The sequence below is a fragment of the Schistocerca serialis genome, chromosome 1 (assembly GCF_023864345.2).
Source record: "Schistocerca serialis cubense isolate TAMUIC-IGC-003099 chromosome 1, iqSchSeri2.2, whole genome shotgun sequence".
NCBI classification, from domain to species: Eukaryota; Metazoa; Arthropoda; class Insecta; order Orthoptera; family Acrididae; genus Schistocerca; species Schistocerca serialis.
The window spans coordinates 113452760-113480160 of NC_064638.1; the positions used below are offsets into that span (position 1 = coordinate 113452760).

A 27401-nucleotide genomic window follows, 5' to 3' on the forward strand; every position below is an offset into this window, starting at 1 on the left:
GCAAGGAGTTAGTGATTAGTTTAAATATACTTTCATCACATGAACTACAACCGTATATTCATTAAAGCTTTTAATGCTTATACCTTAAGTTAAACTATCACAATAGTATCAATAGACACAACAAGCCATAAATGACTATGGGAACACACACTTACACACATACACACACACACACAAACACACACACACACACACACACACACACACACACACAAACCATGGCACATGAATTCCTGTCCTGCTGCAAGTGCATTTAAAAAGTGACTGTCAGAAGTAAAGGAGCATTGTGGGCAAACCTGGAAGTTTAAATGAAAATTTAAGATAACCTGATTAGAGATTCCTTCTACAAATGAACTGATGATCGCAGAAATGTTTGGTTTTCCAAATTGAGAAGAAATTCAATTTTTTTTGTACACATCTCATATATAAAATCTTTTGGTGTACTCTCCTTCTGAAATTGATCTCAATTGCACTTCCTAAGAATACAATTTGGGAAAAAGCTTATGTTGCTTCTCCACTAAATGAATATCGGCTGATGATTGATTATACTTAGAGAAGGTAAGTATTTCATTAACAAGGCAGATGGATCTCAATGTAGCAATCACTCTTTACTCTCTATATGAAAACAAACATGCAAATACTACAAAACATCTGACATGTTCAACACTCTTTTTCTATTGAGCAGTAACAGTCTTTCCTACTGATTTTATGGCTGCAGGATTTTTCTTAAGCAGCCTTTCCACCAACTATGACAATCCAAAATGTGTGGGAGATTCAAATTTCATCACTTGTCTTAATGTATGATTAGGGCCTCGTAGTGTTTTAGAACATACATGCAGTCAAATGAATAGCGATTTTTCTTTATTGTACCACAATCCCATTTATTGGGAAGACAGGAATGGCCACTGATCAGAAGTAATGTACTATTTTGTTTATGTGGCCTGTCAGAGTAGGACAGAATCAAATCATTGTGTGGTTGCAGATTTGTCCCGGACAACCATAATAAAAAAGGTTTCTTTTTGGAATCCTTCCTAAAAACCCAGAATTCTAAACCTCTCAGCTGGCTCAGATTCATTGATGACATCTTTGCTATCTGGATTGAAAGTGAGGACACCTTATTCACATTCCTCCAGAACCTCAACAACTTCTCCCCCATTTGCTTTACCTGGTCCTACTCAACCCAACAAGCCACCTTCCTAGATGTTGACCTTCACCTCAGAGATGGCAACATCAGTATCTCTGTCCATATCAAACCTATTAACCACCAGCAATACCTCCACTTCGACAGCTGCCATCCATTCCATACCAAGAAGTCCTTTCTGTACAGCCTAGACACCCATAGTCATCGCATCTGCAGTGATGAGCAGTCTCTCTCAGAATATACCGAGGGTCTCACTGAAGCCTTCGCTGACCGTAAATATCCTCCCATCCTTGCACAAAAACAAATCTCCCGTGCCTTATCTTTCCAGTCTCCCACCACCTCCCAAAGTCCCACAGTCCGGCCACAGAGAAGCATTCTCCTGGTAACTCAGTACCATCCAGGACTGGAGCCACTGAATTGCATTCTACGCCAGTGTTTCAATTACCTCTTGTTGTACCCTGAAATGAGAAATGTCCTGCCCACTATGCTTCCCACTCCTCCTACTGTGGTATTCCGCTGTCCACTGAACCTTCACAATATACTCATCCGTCCTTACACAACCCCTGCTCCCAATCCCTTACCTCATGGCTCATACCCCTGCAATAGACCTAGATGCAAGACCTGTCCCATTCATCCTCCTACCATCACCTACTCCAGTCCAGTCACTAACATCACCTATCCCATCAAGGGCAGAGTTACCTGTGAAACCAACTATGTGATTTACTAGGTAAGCTGCAACCGCTGTGCTGCATTCTATGTAGGCATGACAACCGACAAGCTGTCTGTCCACATGAATGGCCACCGACGAACTATGGCCAAAAAACAAGTGGACCACCCTGTTGCTGAATACGCTGCCAAACGTGATATCCCTCATCTCAATGACTGCTTCACAGCCTGTGCCATATGGATCCTTCCCACCAACACCAGCTTTTCTGAATTGCGCAGGTGGGAACTTTCCCTGCAATACATCCTATGTTCCCATGACCATCCTGGCCTAAACCTTCATTAGTCACTGCCCTCACCCATCGAGCCCCATCCCTGTTCCCATTCCAGCACTACACAGCCGTCATTTCACCGCCACAACCAGTCTTTTAATTTCTTTTTACTTCTATCCTTTCCGCTACTTATCCCCTCCCCCCTCCACACCTTCTCTCCTGCCCTCCATCTAAACTGCAACACTTCACTGTCCACCACTCCCACCATACTATCCCTCCCCCTCCCTGCCCCAGCCTCCTCCTTACCCCCACCCAGTCACCACTCCCATAACGCACTGGTGCTGCTGCTCGCAATGTAGTTTCAACTCTCTGAGACTGCAGACATGTGTGCAAGTTACATTTGCATTTGTGTGTGTGTGTGTGTGTGTGTGTGTGTGTGTGTGTCTACTGCTGACAAAGGCCTCAATGGCCAAAAGCTATAATTGTGTGAATCTTTTTGTTGTGCCTATCGCAACTCAGTATCTTCGCTATATGGTGAGTAGCAACTTTCCTTTTTCTGGTATTGTTACATTCCATCCTGGATTTTCCATTGTTTGAACTTTCTTTATTTTGTTACTTATAGGAGTAAAGATTCATTTATGTATGAGAAAAAAACATGCTACCAACTTCACTGACAATTTGCTTTCCCTTCACACAAAAATAATTTAGACATTTTGGTCTTTAAGTTATCAAATCAACCAACTCATAGATACCTTGAATGCAAATTTTTGGTAACTCTGTATAAAGCCAAACAGGAGACTGACAATTTCATCATGTTGCAAGCACAATTTAGTTATGTGGTTTAGTTTCCCATACAACTTACTTGCTGACATTTTGTAAACTTGTAGCTCTCTTTTAGCTGTTTTTCTCGCAGAGAATGTAATTATATGCCTCTACATTTTGGAAAGACCTCCTCACATTTCACGCTGGCATCAACTTCAGTTTGACCAAATCTCAGATCGAAGTTTTCATTAAAGCCAAGAAAATACAAGTAATGGTGCTGTTGCACAGCAGAATAGTAACTACAGGAATAAAATTTCATTTCTAACTGACGGAAACATTGCTAAGTGGGGCACATCTGCTGGCTATGCAACTGTGTCATAACCGAATGTCAAGATGGTAGACGTGAAGTACAAACGAGCTGTGAGCTAAATTCATCAGACTATGTGAACAGGAAGCCAAGAACAATTGATTCAAAATTTGACAAGAGTGTGGAGCAAACAGAACGCTATACCATAACAAGGCTAAATGTAGTAATTTCACCTAGAAATGTCATAAGAACACCTTTAAGGGTGCAAACTTCATATAAAGGAATGCTCTGAACCCCTGAAGTTACACACTAGATCAGCCAATAGCACTGATAGGCTCAGAGAACGAGAGCACACATGGTCAAGTGGTCAAGATTGGGGGAAAGGGGCGGGGGATGTAACGGTTGGTGTTGCTACGCTTATCTTTGCTTCAGTATTTGAGTTTTACCTACGTTACCATCATATGTTAAGTCCTATTGGCTCTCAATGATGTCATTCAACAGGTGAGGGGTGCAACTTTGTCTTTATAATACACAGCATTTTGACACTATCTAGCAGTTACCAGTGGTGTTCTCCAACACCTCCCAATGCGCCACCTCTCTGCTCACCATCTGATAGTATAAAAACATTTTATTTTATTAAGTCTGTCAATCCACATTTATTATGTAGATGAAGTGTGTAATTTTGATACCTGTTTCCCTCTCAAGAATATCAATGGTAAACATTTCAGAGAGATGGTCTGAAGATGATTTTTGATAAAATCAAAACCAGTTACCACTTTGAAAAGTGATCTTAAGTTTTTAATAAATCCTTGCAATTAAGACAGATTAGTATTTTAACTGATTTTGTGTTTAGCTGCAGAACAGGATCAGCAACTGGAGACCTCAACGTTATCTAAACTAGAAACAAATATGATCAGAGACACTAACTTTGGTGGGGAAGCGGAGGGGGGCAAGGTGCTTTGTGCCCCTCCCCAAATATTTAGAAGTAGGGGCTTCGCTTCTCCAATGTTCAAATATACACTTCTCACCACCACCCCCCACCTCTTTACTGGAAAATCTGTTAAACTTGCATTTACACTGTTGCATAAGAGTACATAATAAATAAGAATGAAAAAGTGCTGGTTTGACAAGTTATTGAGAGTTCATCCCTGCTACTGCTCTAACCTATTTGTATAATGAGCTGTCATTCTGAGAGGGTTTCCCCTGCAACTGTATTGATCTCGTATTTTTATTTTGCACCTATAAAGGGGCATGTTGGGAGCAGAAGCTTATGATCAGACTGTTGCACATGTGCTTTTTGAACAATCCTCTCCTCTTTCTTGTAGAGCAGCCAACTTACAGTTTATAAAAGAAATGAATGTGTAATAGATTAGTGCATAGCAGAAGTAACAAGAAAATTGTTGATGAGTCGCTAGAAGGACAAGGTACTGGTAAAGATTCTTTACTCTTTTTTATAAATAATATTGAGAATTACTAGGTACAACACCACATACGAATCTGCACTAATCATACAGTGGGTCCTTACTGCTAGGGCACACAATACTGTTATAGTGTTGCTGTTGGCAGCGACAACAAACATTCCGGAGCAGCTCAAAGTCAGCCGCCGGCCGGTGTGGCTAAGCGGTTCTAGGCGCTTCAGTCTGGAACCGCGTGACCACTACGGTCACAGATTCGAATCCTGCCTCGAGCATGGATGTGTGTGATGTCCTTAGGTTAGTTAGGTTTAAGTAGTTCTATGTTCTAGGGGAATGATGACTTCAGATGTTAAGTCCCATAGTGCTCAGAGCCATTTGAATCATTCAAAGTCAGCCAGCATTCACCAAACAGCCAGGCACCAAGTAAAAGTGTCCACTTTTTATTAATCTATGTCCAACCCCACTAATAAGTCAGAAAAGCCTCCGAGGTGCCTTTACCTTTCATAAAGCCAAACTGATCGTCATATAACACATTCCCAATTCTCTTTTCCATTCTTCTGTATATTATTCTTGTCAGCAACTTGGATCCACAAGCTGTTAACCTGATTGTGCGATAATTCTTGCACTTGTCAGCTTTTGCTATCTTCAGAACTGTGTGGATGTTTATTTTGCCATAAGTCTGATGGTATAACACCACTCTCATATATTCTGCACACCAATGGGAACAATCATTTTGTTGCCACTTCCCCCCAACGATTTTAGACATTCTGATGGAATGTTATCTATCCCTTCTGCCTTATTTGATCCCAATTCTACCAAAGCTCTCTTAAATTCTGATCCTAATACAGGACACCCTATCTCGTTTACATCAATTCCTGTTTCTTCTTCTATCACATCAGACAAGTCTTCGCCCTTATAGAGGCCACCAGCATACTCTCTCCACCTATCCACTCTCTCCTCTGCATTTAACAGTGAACTTCCCATTGCACTCTTAATGTTACCACCCTTGCTTTTAATTTCACCAAAAATTGTTTTGATTTTTCCATATGCTGAATCAGCCCTTCCAACATACATTTCTTTCTCAATATCTTCAGATTTTTCATGAAACCATTTTGCCTTGGCTTCCCTACAATTTCTATTTATTTTTCCTAAGGGACTTTTATTTCTGTATTCCCAAATTTCCCTGAACATTTTTTTGCAAAAGTAACACCTTTTACCTTATTGCAATTGATCCATGCAAATTGCTGACTGCATGAGGGCTGATAAATGTGATGCTTTATTTTCATGAAATAGCGTGATTATTATTTTTTTTTTTTTTTTTTTTGTCACTGCCACACTTTTGTCAATACTTTTGTCATTGTTTTCTCACACAGCATGTCTAACACTAGCTGTAGGTTCACCATCACTAGCACTTGGTGCATCAGTAATTTTCTTCCTAAATATTAGCTTGTACATTTTAAACTGGTCAGTGAGGGACACAAGACTGATTAATAATCCATCTAATCCATCTGAGTCACAGTAACACACTGTCCAATGTGTGGCATATTAGTGAATGCACCTCAAATGATACGAGGTTTGGAGTTGGACATAGATTAATAAGACATGTTCATAGGATTTGTCAACCTGGAAAAGAGTTTGACAGTGTCAAATGGTGCAAGAAGTTTGACATTCTATGGAAAATATGGGTAAGCTCCAAGGAAAGATGGGTAATACACAACATATGCAAGAGCCAAGATGGAATAATAAGAGTGGAAGACCAAGAACGAAGTGCTTGGATTAAAAAGGGTGTATGTGAGGGATGTAGTCTTTTACCCTTACCATTCAGTCCGTGCAGCAATGAAACAATAATGGAAATAAAAAAATGTTCAAGAGTTGAATTAAAATTCAAGGTGAAAGGATATCAATGATAAAATTCAATGACGATGTTGCTATCCTCAGTGAAAGTGAAGAAATAGAGGATCTGTTGAACAGAATAAACAGTCTAATTAGTACAGAATATGGATTGAATGTAAATCAAAGAAAGATGAAAGTAATGAGGACAGCGAGAAACTTAACAACAGGACTGATGGTCAAGAAGTAGAGGAAGTTAAGGCATTCTGCTACCTAGGCACCAAAATAACCCATGACAGATGGGAGGGGGGCAAGGTGCTTTGTGCCCCTCCCCAAATATTTAGAAGTAAGGGCTTCGCTTCTCCAATGTTCAAATATACACTTCTCACCACCACCCCCCACCTCTTTACTGGAAAATCTGTTAAACTTGCATTTACACTGTTGCATAAGAGTACATAATAAATAAGAATGAAAAAGTGCTGGTTTGACAAGTTATTGAGAGTTCATCCCTGCTACTGCTCTAACCTATTCGTATAATGAGCTGTCATTCTGAGAGGGTTTCCCCTGCAACTGTATTGATCTCGTATTTTTATTTTGCACCTATAAAGGGGCATGTTGGGAGCAGAAGCTTATGATCAGACTGTTGCACATGTGCTTTTTGAACAATCCTCTCCTCTTTCTTGTAGAGCAGCCAACTTACAGTTTATAAAAGAAATGAATGTGTAATAGATTAGTGCATAGCAGAAGTAACAAGAAAATTGTTGATGAGTCGCTAGAAGGACAAGGTACTGGTAAAGATTCTTTACTCTTTTTTATAAATAATATTGAGAATTACTAGGTACAACACCACATACGAATCTGCACTAATCATACAGTGGGTCCTTACTGCTAGGGCACACAATACTGTTATAGTGTTGCTGTTGGCAGCGACAACAAACATTCCGGAGCAGCTCAAAGTCAGCCGCCGGCCGGTGTGGCTAAGCGGTTCTAGGCGCTTCAGTCTGGAACCGCGTGACCACTACGGTCACAGATTCGAATCCTGCCTCGAGCATGGATGTGTGTGATGTCCTTAGGTTAGTTAGGTTTAAGTAGTTCTATGTTCTAGGGGAATGATGACTTCAGATGTTAAGTCCCATAGTGCTCAGAGCCATTTGAATCATTCAAAGTCAGCCAGCATTCACCAAACAGCCAGGCACCAAGTAAAAGTGTCCACTTTTTATTAATCTATGTCCAACCCCACTAATAAGTCAGAAAAGCCTCCGAGGTGCCTTTACCTTTCATAAAGCCAAACTGATCGTCATATAACACATTCCCAATTCTCTTTTCCATTCTTCTGTATATTATTCTTGTCAGCAACTTGGATCCACAAGCTGTTAACCTGATTGTGCGATAATTCTTGCACTTGTCAGCTTTTGCTATCTTCAGAACTGTGTGGATGTTTATTTTGCCATAAGTCTGATGGTATAACACCACTCTCATATATTCTGCACACCAATGGGAACAATCATTTTGTTGCCACTTCCCCCCAACGATTTTAGACATTCTGATGGAATGTTATCTATCCCTTCTGCCTTATTTGATCCCAATTCTACCAAAGCTCTCTTAAATTCTGATCCTAATACAGGACACCCTATCTCGTTTACATCAATTCCTGTTTCTTCTTCTATCACATCAGACAAGTCTTCGCCCTTATAGAGGCCACCAGCATACTCTCTCCACCTATCCACTCTCTCCTCTGCATTTAACAGTGAACTTCCCATTGCACTCTTAATGTTACCACCCTTGCTTTTAATTTCACCAAAAATTGTTTTGATTTTTCCATATGCTGAATCAGCCCTTCCAACATACATTTCTTTCTCAATATCTTCAGATTTTTCATGAAACCATTTTGCCTTGGCTTCCCTACAATTTCTATTTATTTTTCCTAAGGGACTTTTATTTCTGTATTCCCAAATTTCCCTGAACATTTTTTTGCAAAAGTAACACCTTTTACCTTATTGTAATTGATCCATGCAAATTGCTGACTGCATGAGGGCTGATAAATGTGATGCTTTATTTTCATGAAATAGCGTGATTATTATTATTATTATTATTATTATTATTACACTCCTGGAAATGGAAAAAAGAACACATTGACACCGGTGTGTCAGACCCACCATACTTGCTCCAGACACTGCGAGAGGGCTGTACAAGCAATGATCACACGCACGGCACAGCGGACACATCAGGAACCGCGGTGTTGGCCGTCGAATGGCGCTAGCTGCACAGCATTTGTGCACCGCCGCCGTCAGTGTCAGCCAGTTTGCCGTGGCATATGGAGCTCCATCGCAGTCTTTAACACTGGTAGCATGCCGCGACAGCGTGGACGTGAACCATATGTGCAGTTGACGGACTTTGAGCGAGGGCGTATAGTGGGCATGCGGGAGGCCGGGTGGACGTACCGCCGAATTGCTCAACACGTGGGGCGTGAGGTCTCCACAGTACATCGATGTTGTCGCCAGTGGTCGGCGGAAGGTGCACGTGCCCGTCGACCTGGGACCGGACCGCAGCGACGCACGGATGCACGCCAAGACCGTAGGATCCTACGCAGTGCCGTAGGGGACCGCACCGCCACTTCCCAGCAAATTAGGGACACTGTTGCTCCTGGGGTATCGGCGAGGACCATTCGCAACCGTCTCCATGAAGCTGGGCTACGGTCCCGCACACCGTTAGGCCGTCTTCCGCTCACGCCCCAACATCGTGCAGCCCGCCTCCAGTGGTGTCGCGACAGGCGTGAATGGAGGGACGAATGGAGACGTGTCGTCTTCAGCGATGAGAGTCGCTTCTGCCTTGGTGCCAATGATGGTCGTATGCGTGTTTGGCGCCGTGCAGGTGAGCGCCACAATCAGGACTGCATACGACCGAGGCACACAGGGCCAACACCCGGCATCATGGTGTGGGGAGCGATCTCCTACACTGGCCGTACACGACTGGTGATCGTCGAGGGGACACTGAATAGTGCACGGTACATCCAAACGGTCATCGAACCCATCGTTCTACCATTCCTAGACCGGCAAGGGAACTTGCTGTTCCAACAGGACAATGCACGTCCGAATGTATCCCATGCCACCCAACGTGCTCTAGAAGGTGTAAGTCAACTACCCTGGCCAGCAAGATCTCCGGATCTGTCCCCCATTGAGCATGTTTGGGACTGGATGAAGCGTCATCTCACGCGGTCTGCACGTCCAGCACGAACGCTGGTCCAACTGAGGCGCCAGGTGGAAATGGCATGGCAAGCCGTTCCACAGGACTACATCCAGCATCTCTACGATCGTCTCCATGGGAGAATAGCAGCCAGCATTGCTGCGAAAGGTGGATATACACTGTACTAGTGCCGACATTGTGCATGCTCTGTTGCCTGTGTCTATGTGCCTGTGGTTCTGTCAGTGTGATCATGTGATGTATCTGACCTCAGGAATGTGTCAATAAAGTTTCCCCTTCCTGGGACAATGAATTCACGGTGTTCTTATTTCAATTTCCAGGAGTGTATTATTATTATTTTTTTTTTTTTTTTTTTGTCACTGCCACACTTTTGTCAATACTTTTGTCATTGTTTTCTCACACAGCATGTCTAACACTAGCTGTAGGTTCACCATCACTAACACTTGGTGCATCAGTAATTTTCTTCCTAAATATTAGCTTGTCCATTTTAAACTGGTCAGTGAGGGACACAAGACTGATTAATAATCCATCTAATCCATCTGAGTCACAGTAACACACTGTCCAATGTGTGGCATATTAGTGAATGCACCTCAAATGATACGAGGTTTGGAGTTGGACATAGATTAATAAGACATGTTCATAGGATTTGTCAACCTGGAAAAGAGTTTGACAGTGTCAAATGGTGCAAGAAGTTTGACATTCTATGGAAAATATGGGTAAGCTCCAAGGAAAGATGGGTAATACACAACATATGCAAGAGCCAAGATGGAATAATAAGAGTGGAAGACCAAGAACGAAGTGCTTGGATTAAAAAGGGTGTATGTGAGGGATGTAGTCTTTTACCCTTACCATTCAGTCCGTGCAGCAATGAAACAATAATGGAAATAAAAAAAATGTTCAAGAGTTGAATTAAAATTCAAGGTGAAAGGATATCAATGATAAAATTCAATGACGATGTTGCTATCCTCAGTGAAAGTGAAGAAATAGAGGATCTGTTGAACAGAATAAACAGTCTAATTAGTACAGAATATGGATTGAATGTAAATCAAAGAAAGATGAAAGTAATGAGGACAGCGAGAAACTTAACAACAGGACTGATGGTCAAGAAGTAGAGGAAGTTAAGGCATTCTGCTACCTAGGCACCAAAATAACCCATGACAGATGGGAGGGGGGCAAGGTGCTTTGTGCCCCTCCCCAAATATTTAGAAGTAAGGGCTTCGCTTCTCCAATGTTCAAATATACACTTCTCACCACCACCCCCCACCTCTTTACTGGAAAATCTGTTAAACTTGCATTTACACTGTTGCATAAGAGTACATAATAAATAAGAATGAAAAAGTGCTGGTTTGACAAGTTATTGAGAGTTCATCCCTGCTACTGCTCTAACCTATTCGTATAATGAGCTGTCATTCTGAGAGGGTTTCCCCTGCAACTGTATTGATCTCGTATTTTTATTTTGCACCTATAAAGGGGCATGTTGGGAGCAGAAGCTTATGATCAGACTGTTGCACATGTGCTTTTTGAACAATCCTCTCCTCTTTCTTGTAGAGCAGCCAACTGACAGTTTATAAAAGAAATGAATGTGTAATAGATTAGTGCATAGCAGAAGTAACAAGAAAATTGTTGATGAGTCGCTAGAAGGACAAGGTACTGGTAAAGATTCTTTACTCTTTTTTATAAATAATATTGAGAATTACTAGGTACAACACCACATACGAATCTGCACTAATCATACAGTGGGTCCTTACTGCTAGGGCACACAATACTGTTATAGTGTTGCTGTTGGCAGCGACAACAAACATTCCGGAGCAGCTCAAAGTCAGCCGCCGGCAGGGGTGACTAAGCGGTTCTAGGCGCTTCAGTCTGGAACCGCGTGACCACTACGGTCACAGATTCGAATCCTGCCTCGAGCATGGATGTGTGTGATGTCCTTAGGTTAGTTAGGTTTAAGTAGTTCTATGTTCTAGGGGAATGATGACTTCAGATGTTAAGTCCCATAGTGCTCAGAGCCATTTGAATCATTCAAAGTCAGCCAGCATTCACCAAACAGCCAGGCACCAAGTAAAAGTGTCCACTTTTTATTAATCTATGTCCAACCCCACTAATAAGTCAGAAAAGCCTCCGAGGTGCCTTTACCTTTCATAAAGCCAAACTGATCGTCATATAACACATTCCCAATTCTCTTTTCCATTCTTCTGTATATTATTCTTGTCAGCAACTTGGATCCACAAGCTGTTAACCTGATTGTGCGATAATTCTTGCACTTGTCAGCTTTTGCTATCTTCAGAACTGTGTGGATGTTTATTTTGCCATAAGTCTGATGGTATAACACCACTCTCATATATTCTGCACACCAATGCGAACAATCATTTTGTTGCCACTTCCCCCCAACGATTTTAGACATTCTGATGGAATGTTATCTATCCCTTCTGCCTTATTTGATCCCAATTCTACCAAAGCTCTCTTAAATTCTGATCCTAATACAGGGCACCCTATCTCGTTTACATCAATTCCTGTTTCTTCTTCTATCACATCAGACAAGTCTTCGCCCTTATAGAGGCCACCAGCATACTCTCTCCACCTATCCACTCTCTCCTCTGCATTTAACAGTGAACTTCCCATTGCACTCTTAATGTTACCACCCTTGCTTTTAATTTCACCAAAAATTGTTTTGATTTTTCCATATGCTGAATCAGCCCTTCCAACATACATTTCTTTCTCAATATCTTCAGATTTTTCATGAAACCATTTCGCCTTGGCTTCCCTACAATTTCTATTTATTTTTCCTAAGGGACTTTTATTTCTGTATTCCCAAATTTCCCTGAACATTTTTTTGCAAAAGTAACACCTTTTACCTTATTGTAATTGATCCATGCAAATTGCTGACTGCATGAGGGCTGATAAATGTGATGCTTTATTTTCATGAAATAGCGTGATTATTATTATTTTTTTTTTTTTTTTGTCACTGCCACACTTTTGTCAATACTTTTGTCATTGTTTTCTCACACAGCATGTCTAACACTAGCTGTAGGTTCACCATCACTAACACTTGGTGCATCAGTAATTTTCTTCCTAAATATTAGCTTGTCCATTTTAAACTGGTCAGTGAGGGACACAAGACTGATTAATAATCCATCTAATCCATCTGAGTCACAGTAACACACTGTCCAATGTGTGGCATATTAGTGAATGCACCTCAAATGATACGAGGTTTGGAGTTGGACATAGATTAATAAGACATGTTCATAGGATTTGTCAACCTGGAAAAGAGTTTGACAGTGTCAAATGGTGCAAGAAGTTTGACATTCTATGGAAAATATGGGTAAGCTCCAAGGAAAGATGGGTAATACACAACATATGCAAGAGCCAAGATGGAATAATAAGAGTGGAAGACCAAGAACGAAGTGCTTGGATTAAAAAGGGTGTATGTGAGGGATGTAGTCTTTTACCCTTACCATTCAGTCCGTGCAGCAATGAAACAATAATGGAAATAAAAAAATGTTCAAGAGTTGAATTAAAATTCAAGGTGAAAGGATATCAATGATAAAATTCAATGACGATGTTGCTATCCTCAGTGAAAGTGAAGAAATAGAGGATCTGTTGAACAGAATAAACAGTCTAATTAGTACAGAATATGGATTGAATGTAAATCAAAGAAAGATGAAAGTAATGAGGACAGCGAGAAACTTAACAACAGGACTGATGGTCAAGAAGTAGAGGAAGTTAAGGCATTCTGCTACCTAGGCACCAAAATAACCCATGACAGATGGAGCAAAGAGGACATCAAAAGCAGACTGGCACTGGCAAAAAGGGCATTCCTGGCCATGATAAGTTTACTAGTATCAAACATAAGACTTAATTTGAGGAAGAGATTTCTGAGAATGTATGTTTGGAGTATGTATGGTAGTGAAACATGGACCTTAGGAAAACTGGAATGGAAGAAAATCAAAGCATTTAAGATGTGGTGCTACAGAAAAATGTTGAAAATTAGGTGAACTGATAAGGTAAGGAATGAGGAGGTTCTGTGCAGAATCATAGAGGAATAACATGTTTGGAAAACACTGACAAGAAGAAGAGACTGGATGATAGGACATATGTTAAGACATCAGGGAGTAACTTCCATGGTCCTAGAGGGAGCTGTAGAGGGTAAAAGCTGTAGAGGAAGACAGAGATTGGAATATATCCAGTAAATAATTGAAGACATAGGTTGCAAGTGCAACTCTGATATGAAAGGGTGTGTTGCAATGCCTGTGAGAAAATTTGAGAAGGGAACAGCCTGTAATGTGGCGAGACAATTCATGGCTCTTGCATCACGATAACATACTGGCACATTTATCCCTGTTGGTGTGTGACTGTTGCGCCCAAAATGAAATCACTGTGCTGCCTGATCCACTGTACTCTCCAGACCTAGCCCCTGAGGGCACTTGTTTTTATTTCCAAAGTTGAAAACCATGATGAAAGGATGAACATTTGCAACAATAGATGAGGTAAAAGAAAATTCACCAACAGCACTTTGTGCGATCCAGCAAGAGGCATACCAAGACTGCTTCCAGAAGTGGAAACAGCGTTGGGTTTGGTGTATCAACTGTGGAGGAGAGTATGTCAAAGGAGACCATGCACAACACGTAAATGAGAAGCACGGAAAAATTTTATCAACAAAGTTCCAGAATTTTTTGAACAGACCTTGTAACTCTGGGTATTGACTTGTACACACAATCAACTTTTCCTTGTCTAATGCCATGTTGGTAAACAAAACTTTGTTTCATGTGTCGAAAGAGCTATGACTGGAATGACGTGTGGTGTTGTGACTCTTGCTATACTGCACTAGCGACAACAGAACTATGTGACACTGCATGGCAAGGCACAGTTGGTCAGTTGGTCAACTTTACACAGTTTCACTGCCCTGTAGTGCATTCTGCCTCATATGGCTACCTATAAACAATACTTAGTCTTTTCATGTTGTGCCGCTCTGCTGCAGTGCAGTTCTGTTCAGTACGGTCTTACCTTTAGTGCTTTGTATTTCTTATGAGCAAATGATGTTTACAAAAACGAAGCGAAACATGCAATAAGAGATCTGAAGAAATTGCTAGAGTGTGTGCCAGCACTCAAAATAACTATTGTTAGTATTCCTGAGTGGCATGACCTAACAAAAACATCTTGTGTAAATAAAGAAATAGAAATTACAAACCGTAAAATTGAGAAAATGTGCAAACTGTTCTGCAACGTGAGCTTTCTTAAAGCTACCAATCTAAGAGGAGACTTCACAACGCATGGTATGCACAGGAACAGCAGTGGCAAATCTAGATTGTGTGACTTAATACTGGAAAACCTAAATCAATTCAATGAATCACAGTATTCATCAATAGCAGTAAGTATGGTGGAGCCTAATCTAGGATCACAGAGTGGTACAACTGCAGTGACTTCGGATAAATTGAGAAACAATTCAAGTAAAGAAATTGACATAGATGATTTGTCAAGCTCAGTTTCTACTACATCAACTGTCCCGTCATCAGTGGAAGTGTCATTAACTCCAGCTACAGCAACTACAGCAGTGGAAACATTAACATTAACTGCAGCAGAATCAACAACTAGATCACAGTGCTCCATCAGAGCTACTGTAGTGTCACCAAGGCCTGCAGCAGTCTACAATCAAAAGAGGAGCTTGAGGCCTAGAAAACCTGCTCTACTAAATCAAGATTTTTTATGGTTTTGCAACAAAAAGGGGAAAATCATGACTTAGATAAGTCAGTTAAAAATGACACTCAGCAAAAGATTAATTATCTAACAAGCATGTGCAAAAACTCACCCATCTTGAAACCTAGCAACTCACTTCCTCAAAAAGTCAGTACTAAATGTGACAAACTGTGTATTTTCCATCAAAATATACGGGGGCTAAGAAGTAAACTAGAACTGTTGACAATGAATATTAGTGACAGTAATACTATTGATAATGCCGATATCCTTTGTTTTACTGAACACCATGTAAAAGAGGGTATCAATATGCTGAATCAAGATGGCTATCATATTGCCTCTCACTTTTGTAGAAACAGTGTGCAGAAGGGTGGTGTAATTATATATGTAAAAAAGAATATAATGTTTTGTTCAGCATTTTGAAGCTTGTGGTATAGAAATTAGCACCAAGACCCTATCACTCATTGTAGTAACAGTGTATAGGGCCCCATCAGGGAAGCAATGTATGTTCTTTAAGCAACTCGAATCTCTTCTACCCCATATATATTCAAAAAATAAAATACTGTAGTCTTAGGAGACTTTAACATTAACTTTCTAGATTATGATAATAGTAGAGCTGACCAGCTACATATAATGAACACATACAACCTCACACCCAAGGTAGACTTCCCCACAAGGGTTACGAACTACTGTTCAAGTCTTATAGATAATATTTTCATTGATGAGAATAGAAACATCAATGCAACAGTAAAACAAGTCCTAAATGGTCTTTCAGACCATAATGGCCAATTGCTAATTATCAATGATATATGCCCACACAAGAAGGACAAAGTCTATAAAAGGTCATTTAGGGCAATTAATAATGAAAATCTCATGATCTTCAACAGTTATCTTCAACTCATTGACTGGAGTCCAATTTATAGAGCACTGAAAGTCAATGATAAATTTAACCTATTTATAAATGAATTTATGTGCCACTGAAGCTGTCTTCCCTCTAAGAACTGCAAAGAACAAGTACCAGAGCCATCCCAGCAAACAGTGGCTCACAAAACGAATAAAAACATCATGTAGGACTAAAAGACTGCTTTATGTTTCTCTCAGAAATACAAATGACCCTGAAATAAAAGCTTATTATAAAAGGTACTGCAAGATCTTAAATGAAGTTCTGATAAAGGCAAAAAGTATGTTCATCAAATCAGAAATAGATAATTCTGGCAACAAAATAAAAACCATCTGGGGTATTATTAAAAGGGAAACTGGTAGTTAACTCAAATGATGCAGAAAATATTGAAGTTATACCTAATGGGAATATCATTGATAAAGGTGAAAATGTTGCAAAAATTTTCAACAAGCATTTTTTGACTGCAGCAGATAAAATAGGGTGTAATGGTCCTATAAATGAGGCTCTGAACCTTTTACAAAGAAGTGGACGTAGTGCAACACCCCAGATTAGCATGCCTCCTGTCACTGTAGAAGAAATTAAGAAGATAATAAGGACCATGAAAAACAAAAACTCAACTGGTATTGATGGTATTTCCATCAAAGTGTTGAAACACACACACATTTTCATAGGTGAAGTCCTGTGCCACATCTTTAATGACTCACTGAGACTAGGAATTGTCCCTGATAGACTTAAATATGCAGTGGTTAAACCATTGTACAAGAAGGGTGACAGAAATGAAGTAACCAATTATCGTCCTATTTCACTCTTAACTTGTTTCTCCAAGATTCTCAAGAAACTTGTACACAGAAGGATTCTTGAACACCTTAGTAAATACAATATTCTCAATAAGTCAATTCGGTTTCCAGAAAAACATCTCAACAGAAGATGCAATGGATTCTTTCACCAATGCAATTCTTGAATCAATCAATAATAAAATGTCTGCAACTGGAATTTTTTGTGACTTTTGTAAGGCGTTCAATTGTGTGAACCATGAGATTTTTCTGAGAAAGGCAGAATTTTATGGGTTAACTGGAGAAGCAGGGATGTAGCTTGCCTCCTATTTAAAGGACCGGAACAGAAAGTCATGGTAAACAACACTAATGGGGAACCAGTGTCCTTTTCTTGGGGCACAATAAACTCTGTCTGGGTCCTCTACTTTTCCTTATTTTCATAAATGACCTTCCAATGTGTACAAGGGCTAAGATAAAATTTACTTTGTTTGCCAATTACACGACGATTCTGGTAGAGAATTCAACAAATACTAATCTTGAAATCACTGTAAATGCAATCTTTCAGGAGCCTTTAACTGGTTTACCTCTAATGGATTATAACTAAATTTTGAAAAAACTCAATTGATTCAATTCCATACAAGCCAAAATATCGAAGGTGAGGATGTTAAATACAATGATGGGAATTTAGCAAGAGTGGAGTCAACAAAGTTCCTGGGTCTACTTGTTAATAGCAATCTAAACTTGTCCTTACACATTCCTTACCTTAAAAAAAATTTAAAAAAATATTTTAGTTATTTTCATGCCCTGATGGTCTATGGAATTATATTCTGGGGAAACCAGCCAAAGGCAAACAAAATCCTCATAGCCCAGAAAAGAGTCATTAGGATTCTGTGTGGTGTCATTTACAGACATTCCTGCAGGAAACTCTTCCAAGAACTGAGAATACTCACAACAGTATCTCAGTACATTTTCTCTCTCATTTGTTTCTTGTGTAAAAACCATTCCCTTTTTGAAATGAACAGCATGTATCATAATTATGACTCAAGAGTAAAAAAGATCTACATCTTGAGCAAAAGAATCTAAGTATGGTGCAAGAAGGAGTACACTACTCTTGCATAAAAATATTTAATGCTCTCCCTCAGGCAATAAAAATGTCAGTTAATGATCCACCTACTTTTAAAGATCAACTTAAACAGTATCGTCTAATTAAAACCATTTACTCACTGGACGAATTTATGTATGAGAATATGTGAATTGATTTTGACCTATTGTAAGTCTGTTCAATGTAATTTGTAACTTTTTACAAAAAATAATTCTTGTTAACATTTTTTCTATGTAATATATTATTCATTGTACAACCTATTATTATAAACAAATGTCTCAAATCCATGTAAATGACACGTTCTACACCCAAGCGATTTATCGCTAATGGGTCTACAGAACACAAATGAAATAAATAAATAGATAAATGACTGGAGATCTAATATTACTTTTCTTTTCTGTCAGTTATGGATATGATAAATAAATTTACTAGGAGGTCATTGTATGTGGCTATGGGCAAAGATATGTTGCCCATTGTCAAATTCTCACTCCTTCTTACAGTTACTTGGACTGTTTACATATAATGTGTGTGCCTTGACAAAATGAGATGTGTGTGTTTATGTTTGTAGTTGTGTTTGTATACAGAAAAAGGTGATGATGCATGTTCTTTGTTTTTAATTTTGGGGTTTTTATTGTTCATGTTTGGTAATTGAATTGGTTTGTGGTTGATAGGTAATGTGGATATTCTTTAAATGTACTCGCAAAGGCGAATATGGACAACCATCAGCTGTCGAATGGAAAGTCAACAGTGAAAATTTGTGTCAGACTGGGATTCGAACTCAGATTTCTTGCTTATCGCGAGCAGTCACCTTACCATTAAGCTATCCGTGCACAACTCACAGTCAAACCCAAACTTCCACATATCTCCAACTATGTGTCTGCAACCTTCCATTATGTATATTCCCATACAGGTGAGACATTTTACTTTAGAGTCGCTTGCCCAGTGTCGGCGCATAAAGTCGATGTTGTAGTGCCTGTGTTATTCGAAATTATGATGCAAAGTTTCTTTTCTTGCATGCATGTCCTTGGAACAGCCACTGTGGCAACATTGTAATTCAGAATAGTAAAGACACTGCAACACCATATTCTTTCACTGATGTCACATGCATGCATGTCCAAAGAAACTTTGCATCATAAATTCAAATAACACAGGCACTGCAACATTGTATTTATCCGCCGACATCAGGCAGGTGACTTTAAAGTAAAATGTCTCACCTGCATGGGAATATACATAATGGATGTATGAGTACAGGTTGTTGACACATGTTTGGCAACATATGGTAGTTTGGGTTGGCCATGAGTTATGCATGGATACCCAAACAGGAAGGCGACTGCTTGCGATAAGCGGGAAATAAGAGTTCGATGTCCTATCTGGCACAAATATTCACTGCCATCTTTCCACTCTACAGCTGATGGTTGCCCATACTCACAGATGTGAATGTATTTAATGTATTTCATGATGGTTGTTGTCCCCACAGTGCCTGTTCCTTTGAACATCCATGCATACCCGAAGTAACTTTGCAGTGCCTACTGCAATATCGAATGTCAAGATTATTTGTTTTTGTTAGTTATGGGAATGAATTTTGTTTTCTTGTACTCAGGGCTTCGTTTTATCTAGGTGTGTTAAGTGAAGGTTTGGATGACGATTTGACAGTATGAGTGTTATGGTTTTGATATTGTGGGCCCCATTTCATCTTTATAGATGAGGTAAAATTTGTGGTTTTCGAAATGTGCATTGGTCTCTGGTACCACAGGATACATCTGAACTATGTAGGTCAATCAAAATTTGTGATATTAGGTTTCCAAATTGTGTGTGATTAGTTTGGTACTGAGGGCTTTGTTTGAGCTATATATGTCACGCAAAATTTGTGAGACAAAGTTTTTGGGCTGTGTGTGGGTTACTGGTACTGCACGCCTCGTTTGACCTATGTTAAGTGAAATTTGCAGTATTTGTTTTTGGGTTGTGTGTGGGTTACTGGTACAGCACTCCTCGTTTGACCTATATAGGTTAAATGAAATGTGCAGTATGAATTGTTTTGCTTTTTTCGGTTGTCAGTTGTTGAAAATTTTGGGCACTTGATTTTTGGGTTAATTTTTGTTTTGAAGTGGTGCTGTTATTAGTAGTATCATATTTTTAGTTTGCCCCAACCAAAACCCCCTACTTCCCATGGTTCTTCCATTAGTTTTTGGTCATTTTCTATTTTTATTCGCACAGACCACAGTGCATTAATAATGGAACTCAGCATGAAGAATAAGAGTAAATTGCATCCAAGTACATGTTGTTCAAGCTACACATTCAATAGGAGGGTTATTAAAGAATAGACATTAAATGATAGTAAATCAGCACTGTCTTGTGTGAAATGGCAGCAGAAAAATGCAGTGGGGCCAGTGCTTCATCTAAATGTGTGTTCCAAACCCTGAAAACACAATTTGATGACATATTCCCAGTAGTCCTCAAGAAGTATCCTGCAGGTAAATTACAAGGAAGGAAAAAAGCTATTATAGGGAGCTAGATAAATAAAAGGCATTGTATTAACATTCAGGGACTGTATGAAGACAGCTTTAGAACTTCCAGCTAAAGACCTGCTTCATAGTAATTACTTAAGAGCCAAGAGGGATGGAGTGGAGGATGCAAAGAAGGAGTATTATGACAAGTTTGTTCAAGAGGCTCATAATCCGTGTAAAGCAGCTTGGACTCTGATAAATGAGCATACCGTAATTCAGTACTTCAATCAGTACTTCATAAGGACAGCAAGAAATATTGTAAATTAAATTCAAGACTCAGGCTTAGATTGCACAGCTCATATAAAAATGTAAGGTGTTGCTTAAAAACTGGAAGTAAGTGCACTCTAGGACATTCTAAAAAATAGTGAATACATGTAAATACTCAAAGTGAACAGGTATCTATGGCATAGGCCACACAGTCCTGAAGGAAATTATCCCAGAGCTTGCTCAACCATAGTAATCCACAAATGTTTTTCCTTTGGTGTCATCCCAGAATTCCTGAAACTGGCATGGAAAGTAGCAGTCTACAAAAAAAGGTGATCCATGTGAAATGTCCAGTTTCAGACCAATTTCCATAAGCCCCATCCTAGCTAAAATGATGCACTCTAATGAAACAATAGCTACAAAAATTAATTCAAAGACAATAAACTCTTTCAGGACAACAGCATGGTTTTCATAAGAGAAAGCCAATGGACTTAATTAGGGAGATAAGGCAAGGGTTTGAAGACAGGAAAAGTCTGGCACTGACACGCTGTGACCTCAGAAGGCATTTGACTGCATCTTGTACAAGATATTGCTTATTAAATTAAAGTATTATGGTATTGGAATTGTTGTGGTGGTTACTCTCCAATCCTATCCTGAGAACTGATAGCAAGTAGTATCTTTTCTTGGTGCAATCTCCCAAGAACAAAAACTGGATCATGATGTACCCCAGGGGTTCATCATAGGGCCTCTCCTGTTCCTTATTTACATTAATGATCTGGGTTGTATCAACCACAGTATGCTGATGACACCACTCTTTTTGTGAAAGAAAAACATGCTGCACAAGCTCTGCAAGCTACAAATATGTTCTTTGAAAATGTCAAAGAATGGTTCATTGAAAATAAAATTAAAATTATTGAAGAAAAAACACATCTGTTATGCAGCCTTAGCAATATTGGATACCACGATAATATGGGGGCTGTCAAACTGCTGGGACTTATGATTGATAGCGAGCTATCAATGAATGACCTGTGTGTGTGTGTGTGTGTGTGTGTGTGTGTGTGTGTGTGTGTGTGTGTGTGTTGAGTGCGTGCACATGCATACTCAAAGCTCTCCCACATACTATACCTTCTGAGGAGACTAAAAGGTGTATTAACTGACTTATACCTTATAACAGAGTATTATGCGCTGTTCCATAGTCTCAAAAACTGTGGCTTACTGTTACGGGGACACATTGCAGGTTGCAAGGAAGTATTAAAGCTATAAAAGAATGCAGTCAGAATCATTGCATCAAGCAAGACGGGAGCACTGCAAGCCTATATTCACCTGGTCAGGAGTAATGAAAACCTTCAGCCAGCACGTGTTTTTGTACTTCATCAGTGTAAAAGAAAACCAAAGGGTTTCCAGCATAAGGTAAGATATACATAATCATGACACCCCTAACAAGAGGAACATTGATACACCTAGCTGTTGACTGTCTGGAACAAAAGATGGTTTTACAGTGGTTGCTTTAACTCATTGCCCTGAGAAGTGCAATCCCTGTCACCAGGGTGTTCAGACAAAACTGTCTAATACTTTGGAATGCTTGGAGAGGTGGTAGTACTCATTGAAACAAGAAAAATAAGTCCAATGAACAAAAGCATACTTTCTGAAATAAAAATGTGTTTATGGGAAGGGCTGTGCAATACTTGGTTGCAAAGTTTAGCACAGTCATTGCATTAATGCTCCATCAAATGTGTTGGCAGTATTACTCACTGTACTCTCCCTACCATTAGGTGGTCTGCAGTTAGTTGTCTGGTTTAAGTCATGTTGTAGGCTACATTGGTTTTCGTCATGTTTATGTGCTTTATTGTACAGCACTGTCAATCCTGGGTAGGTATCATGATATTTTGCCTTCTTCCAAATGTGATTCACTTATGTATTTACTGTTATTGCTCTGTTTTGTATGTACAATGGGTGCAGTACATTTACATTTTTTTCTCCCACCACTTGTTAGCATTGGAAGTCTTCTACTCAACAAGTGAAATAGTGGATACAATATTCTGCTATGGTTTAGCAAATGGATATAGCCTACGAGCCTGTACCCTCTACAATGAAAAATATTCACAGCGCAGAGTGGCCTCTGATAAGTGATGAGCTGTTCGACAGACTTTTCCAGTGTCTGAGGGACACAGGTACCCTTCTTGCTCAGAAGCCTGACTGTGGAAGGCCCGACGCAGTCTGCACACCTGACATGGAGAAGCATGTGCTACATTCAGTGGAAGAAACCCTTGGGACCAGTGTGTGATGATTAGCAGCAGCAGAAGGCATGTCTCACTCTCTTATCTAGGAGGTACTTCATGAAGAATTGCTGTACCCATATCATCTACAGTGCATTCAAGCATTAAGGCAACAGGATCATCATCGCAGATGGTGGTTATGTCAATAGCCATTGCAGAGGGGGACCACAGATCCACTGTTCACATCCAAGATTTTATTTACCGATGAAGCAGGATTCACAAGAGCTGGTTTTGTGAATTTCCATAACCAGAATTCATTGGCAAATATAAATCCACAAGCAATTCAGAAAAGAGGGCATCAACACTGATTCTCAATCAGGTGTACTTGGTGACAGATTAATAGGGCCATATGCTATGAGCAAGGTTAACTAGGGCACATTATACGGACTTTCTCTTTAATGTATATCCTATCTTGCTGGAGGCTGTGCCATTGCAGCAATGAATAAAAATGTGGTTAATGCACGATGAGCCATCAGCACACTTTTGTCACAATGTGCGCAAACATCTGACCCAGACATTTCAGGGCCACTGTATTGTTGAGGGAGTCCCCACACCTTGGCATGCTTGTTCCCCAGACCTCGAGACCCTAGACTTTTGGTTATGGGAACACTTGAAGAAATTGGTCTACACTATGCTAATCCACTATGTGCGGACAATACAGGGTCACGTCTTTGATGTGTGACAGCTAGTACAACAACAACCCGGTGTATTTCAAAGGGTGCACCATTCATTATGCTAGAGGACAGAGGGGTGCATTGCCATGAATGAACTTCACATTGAACACCTCCTGTAAACATGTGCTTATCACAGAAAGTATGCATTTCTGGAGTCATGTTTATTGGACTTCTTTTTCATGTTTTGATGAGTACTACCACCTCTCAAAATATTCGACACCTTTTTTTAGAACACCCTGTATATATAATGAATATTTGTCTGAATATATATGAAAATTGTAAATAAATCATACGTGTGTATGTAATCTTGATGCAGTCTGTCCAAACATGACTGGTAAATGATGCAGATCTAATAATAAAACAATAAATTCAATTACTTTTTAATAAAGTCCCAATTTGTTGAAAATATATGGGATCTCGTGAACAGTGACAAAAGCAACAAATATTCATTAGCTAAATTATTGGAACAGTTTACTGACGACCAGCTTCTGATGAGGAGATATTCACAGAAAAACTCTCTGAATTAATCTTACTGACTACCAAATACAAGCAGAATAAAACATTTATCACAGGAGACATTAATATAGATGTAAGAGCAAAGAGAAAAACTGTGATATACATCCTACACATCTTAAGATCAATGAATTACTACTGCTTAAATGAATAATTGACCAGAATGGAGGCATGCCTTGACAATATAATTAGCAATGTGTGTAGGAATCAAGTAGAATGGGATACCATCAAATTAGGACTATCTAACCATGATGGCATATGGCTCAAAATTGGAAATCTGTCACTTGATGATACCAGGATGTTAACTACATATAAGCTCACAAGGAAGAGAACATTGAAGTAATGAGAAGTGAACTGAGTAGAACAGAATGGCTAGAATACTAACCATTGATAAAGATATAAATGAAAGCTTTTCTGCATTCATATGCAATATAAAAAATACATTAGACAGTAACTGCCCTCTTGTCACTAAGAGATCTAACCGTAGCAATATGCATAAACCACAACACACAAAAAAGTGGTACACCCTGCACCTAAATAAAATTAGAATCCTTCAACTCAATGCTGAAGGGCAAAATTGAAGGCAATCAAGAAAACAAGAATAGATATATGAACTTAAGAAAAATATACAAATCTGAAATTAAAGCAGCAAAAATGAAAGCAAATGAGGAGTATATTTTAAATTCTAAAAACAAGCTGCCTGCAACATAGTTAAAAGTGAGATAAACATGGAGAAAGTAGAAATCAGTAACCCAATTAATTTCAAAACTCTCAACAAACACTTCATAAATTTAGTAAATGCCCAGGTTCCAAAAAGTGATGATTTAACTGATGCGGAAGCTTTTCTTTCGTAATCACAGAATAAAAAAGATAAAAGATTTAAATGGAGTAGAATAACTGCCACAGATATAACTAACTCTTTAAACAAGTTGAACAACTCTAGAACAGAAGACTACTATGGATTCAGTAACTTTGTAATAAAGGCTATAGTTAAGGAAATTAGAACTCCTCTACTCTACCTTGCAAATAAAATCCTTGATGATGGCATTTTCCTTGATTGGCTTAAAATTACAGTTACACTACCCATATACAAAAAGGGTGACAGAGAAATGCCAGATAACTATAGACCAATATCAATTGTCCATATACTCGCCAAAATCATAGTTAGCTGCTCACACACACAGATTTACATGTATTTTGAGAGCAATAAATTACTTAATGACAGGCAGTTTTGATTTAGAACTAATCAGTCAACCATAAAAGCTATTGAAAGGCAGCTAACCGAAATCCACAATGCTTTTGAAAGGAAGCTGACCACCTGTGCAAGAATCATAGACTTAAGCAAAGTATTTGATTCAGTATCACATGAGATAATTGTTAAAAAATTAGAATATTATGGTATTGCAGACTAACCACTTAATTTGATTAAGCTATACTTAAATAACAGGCAACAGTCAGTGTGTGTGAACAATGAAAGGTCAGATCTAATGAAAATTAAGAGAGGAACTCCACAGGGCTCCGTTCTTGGACCCTTCCTCTTTATTATCTATGTTAATGACTTCCCAAACTATATAGCTTGCGAAAATGTTTTATATGCTGATGATATGACCATGATCTCCATTGGTCGTGTGAAACTCAGTGACTGTAGAATTACTGTGGTAACAAAAAACCGTTTTCATGCACTAGATTCAGATATAAATGTGGAATCCACGGAAAACTGTGACGACAACAACACGCCGAATCTATATAGTGACAAGCACATGAGCAGAAACTTCCGCAATAAACGTGAAGACAAACTCAAAGTGAAAATATTCTCTGATAGCCATGGACGTGAGATCGCAAAAATACTATGTTACAGTCATTGTATACAAGCAACTAGTATTGTCAAACCAGGTGCACCCATCCAAGAACTCGTTAGGAACATAGAAACTGAAAATGATCGTCATATTGTCGTCATAGCAGGAGCCAATAATGTATATAAAAACGACCTCCACAGTGCAACACGAAACCTTAAAGCAATACTAAATTCAACAGGAGAGAAATCAGTTTTTGTAGTCGGAATTCCACATAGGCATGACCTTTCGGAATGGTCATGTGTGAACGTGGAAATCATAAAAGCAAACAGGCAATACTCAAAGATTTGCAGGGCCTACCAAAATGCATATTTTATAAGTACGGACTCCTTGCAAAGAGACTGTTACACGAGACATGGCATGCACCTTAATAACAGAGGCAAGAAGATTCTGTGCCAAAACATCAGCATGATACTGAAAGCATCTGACAACCAAGAAGTAATTGCTGCTCTTCCAGTTCCTTGCTTGACGCAAGCAGAGCCTGAAGAAATGGTTACTTCTATTTCAGCAGTAGAAGTAGAGGTGGAAGCAGCAATTGTACCTACACACATAACAAATGCTGCAGCAGCAATACCTACCACACTTCATCAACAGGATTCAACAGCAGCAGAAGATGAGGCAACATCCAAATCTCCACTGTCACCAGTTGCCACAACAATGCCTACAGCAGCAGCAGCAGCAGCAGCAGCAGTACCTATCACACTTCACCAGCAAGATTCAACAGCAGCAGAAGAAGAAGCAACCACCTTATCTCCTCAGTCACCAGATGCCACAACAGTGCCTCCAGACACCATAACAGCAGTTACATCAATTCCTCTAGTAGGAGGGAAGAGTAGGTATACAACAGTAGATGTGCTACCACTCCAAGTGAACAATTTTTTAGTAAAAGGCAACAAGAGGCAGAAATCCAAAAGATAAGCCCTGAAAAACGTTTGAAAACCAATCACCATAATATTCAGTGTGTAAGCAATAAGAGCATGGATCTTAAAATATGTTACCTTAACGTTCAAGGACTCAAAGATAAAGAACTTATCGTAAATGAGTTTGGACTTGATAACCAGTTTGATATTTTTTGTCTGAGTGAACACTGGGCTAATGAGAATGAACTTGCAGTTGCCAAATTTGACAATTTTAGTATAGTAAATAGCTACTGTAGGAAAAAGCACATTAGAGGTGGTGTGGCAATTTATTCCAACCAGTCACTCAATTGTACAATAACCAAACTAGACCTAAATTCCTTGAGTGATGAACAGCACTTTGAAGTTACGGGTATAATCATTAACAGTCATAAGCTAATAGTAGTATCCATGTACAGATCA

At 39.3% G+C, this 27401-nt stretch overlaps 1 protein-coding gene across 3 annotated transcripts in view; it reads right to left on the minus strand.

The window, feature by feature from the left end:
- Positions 1-27401, minus strand: part of LOC126463008 (sulfotransferase 1C4) — a 63718-nt gene that overhangs the window by 13561 nt on the left and 22756 nt on the right. The gene's annotated exons all lie outside the window — the stretch shown is intronic.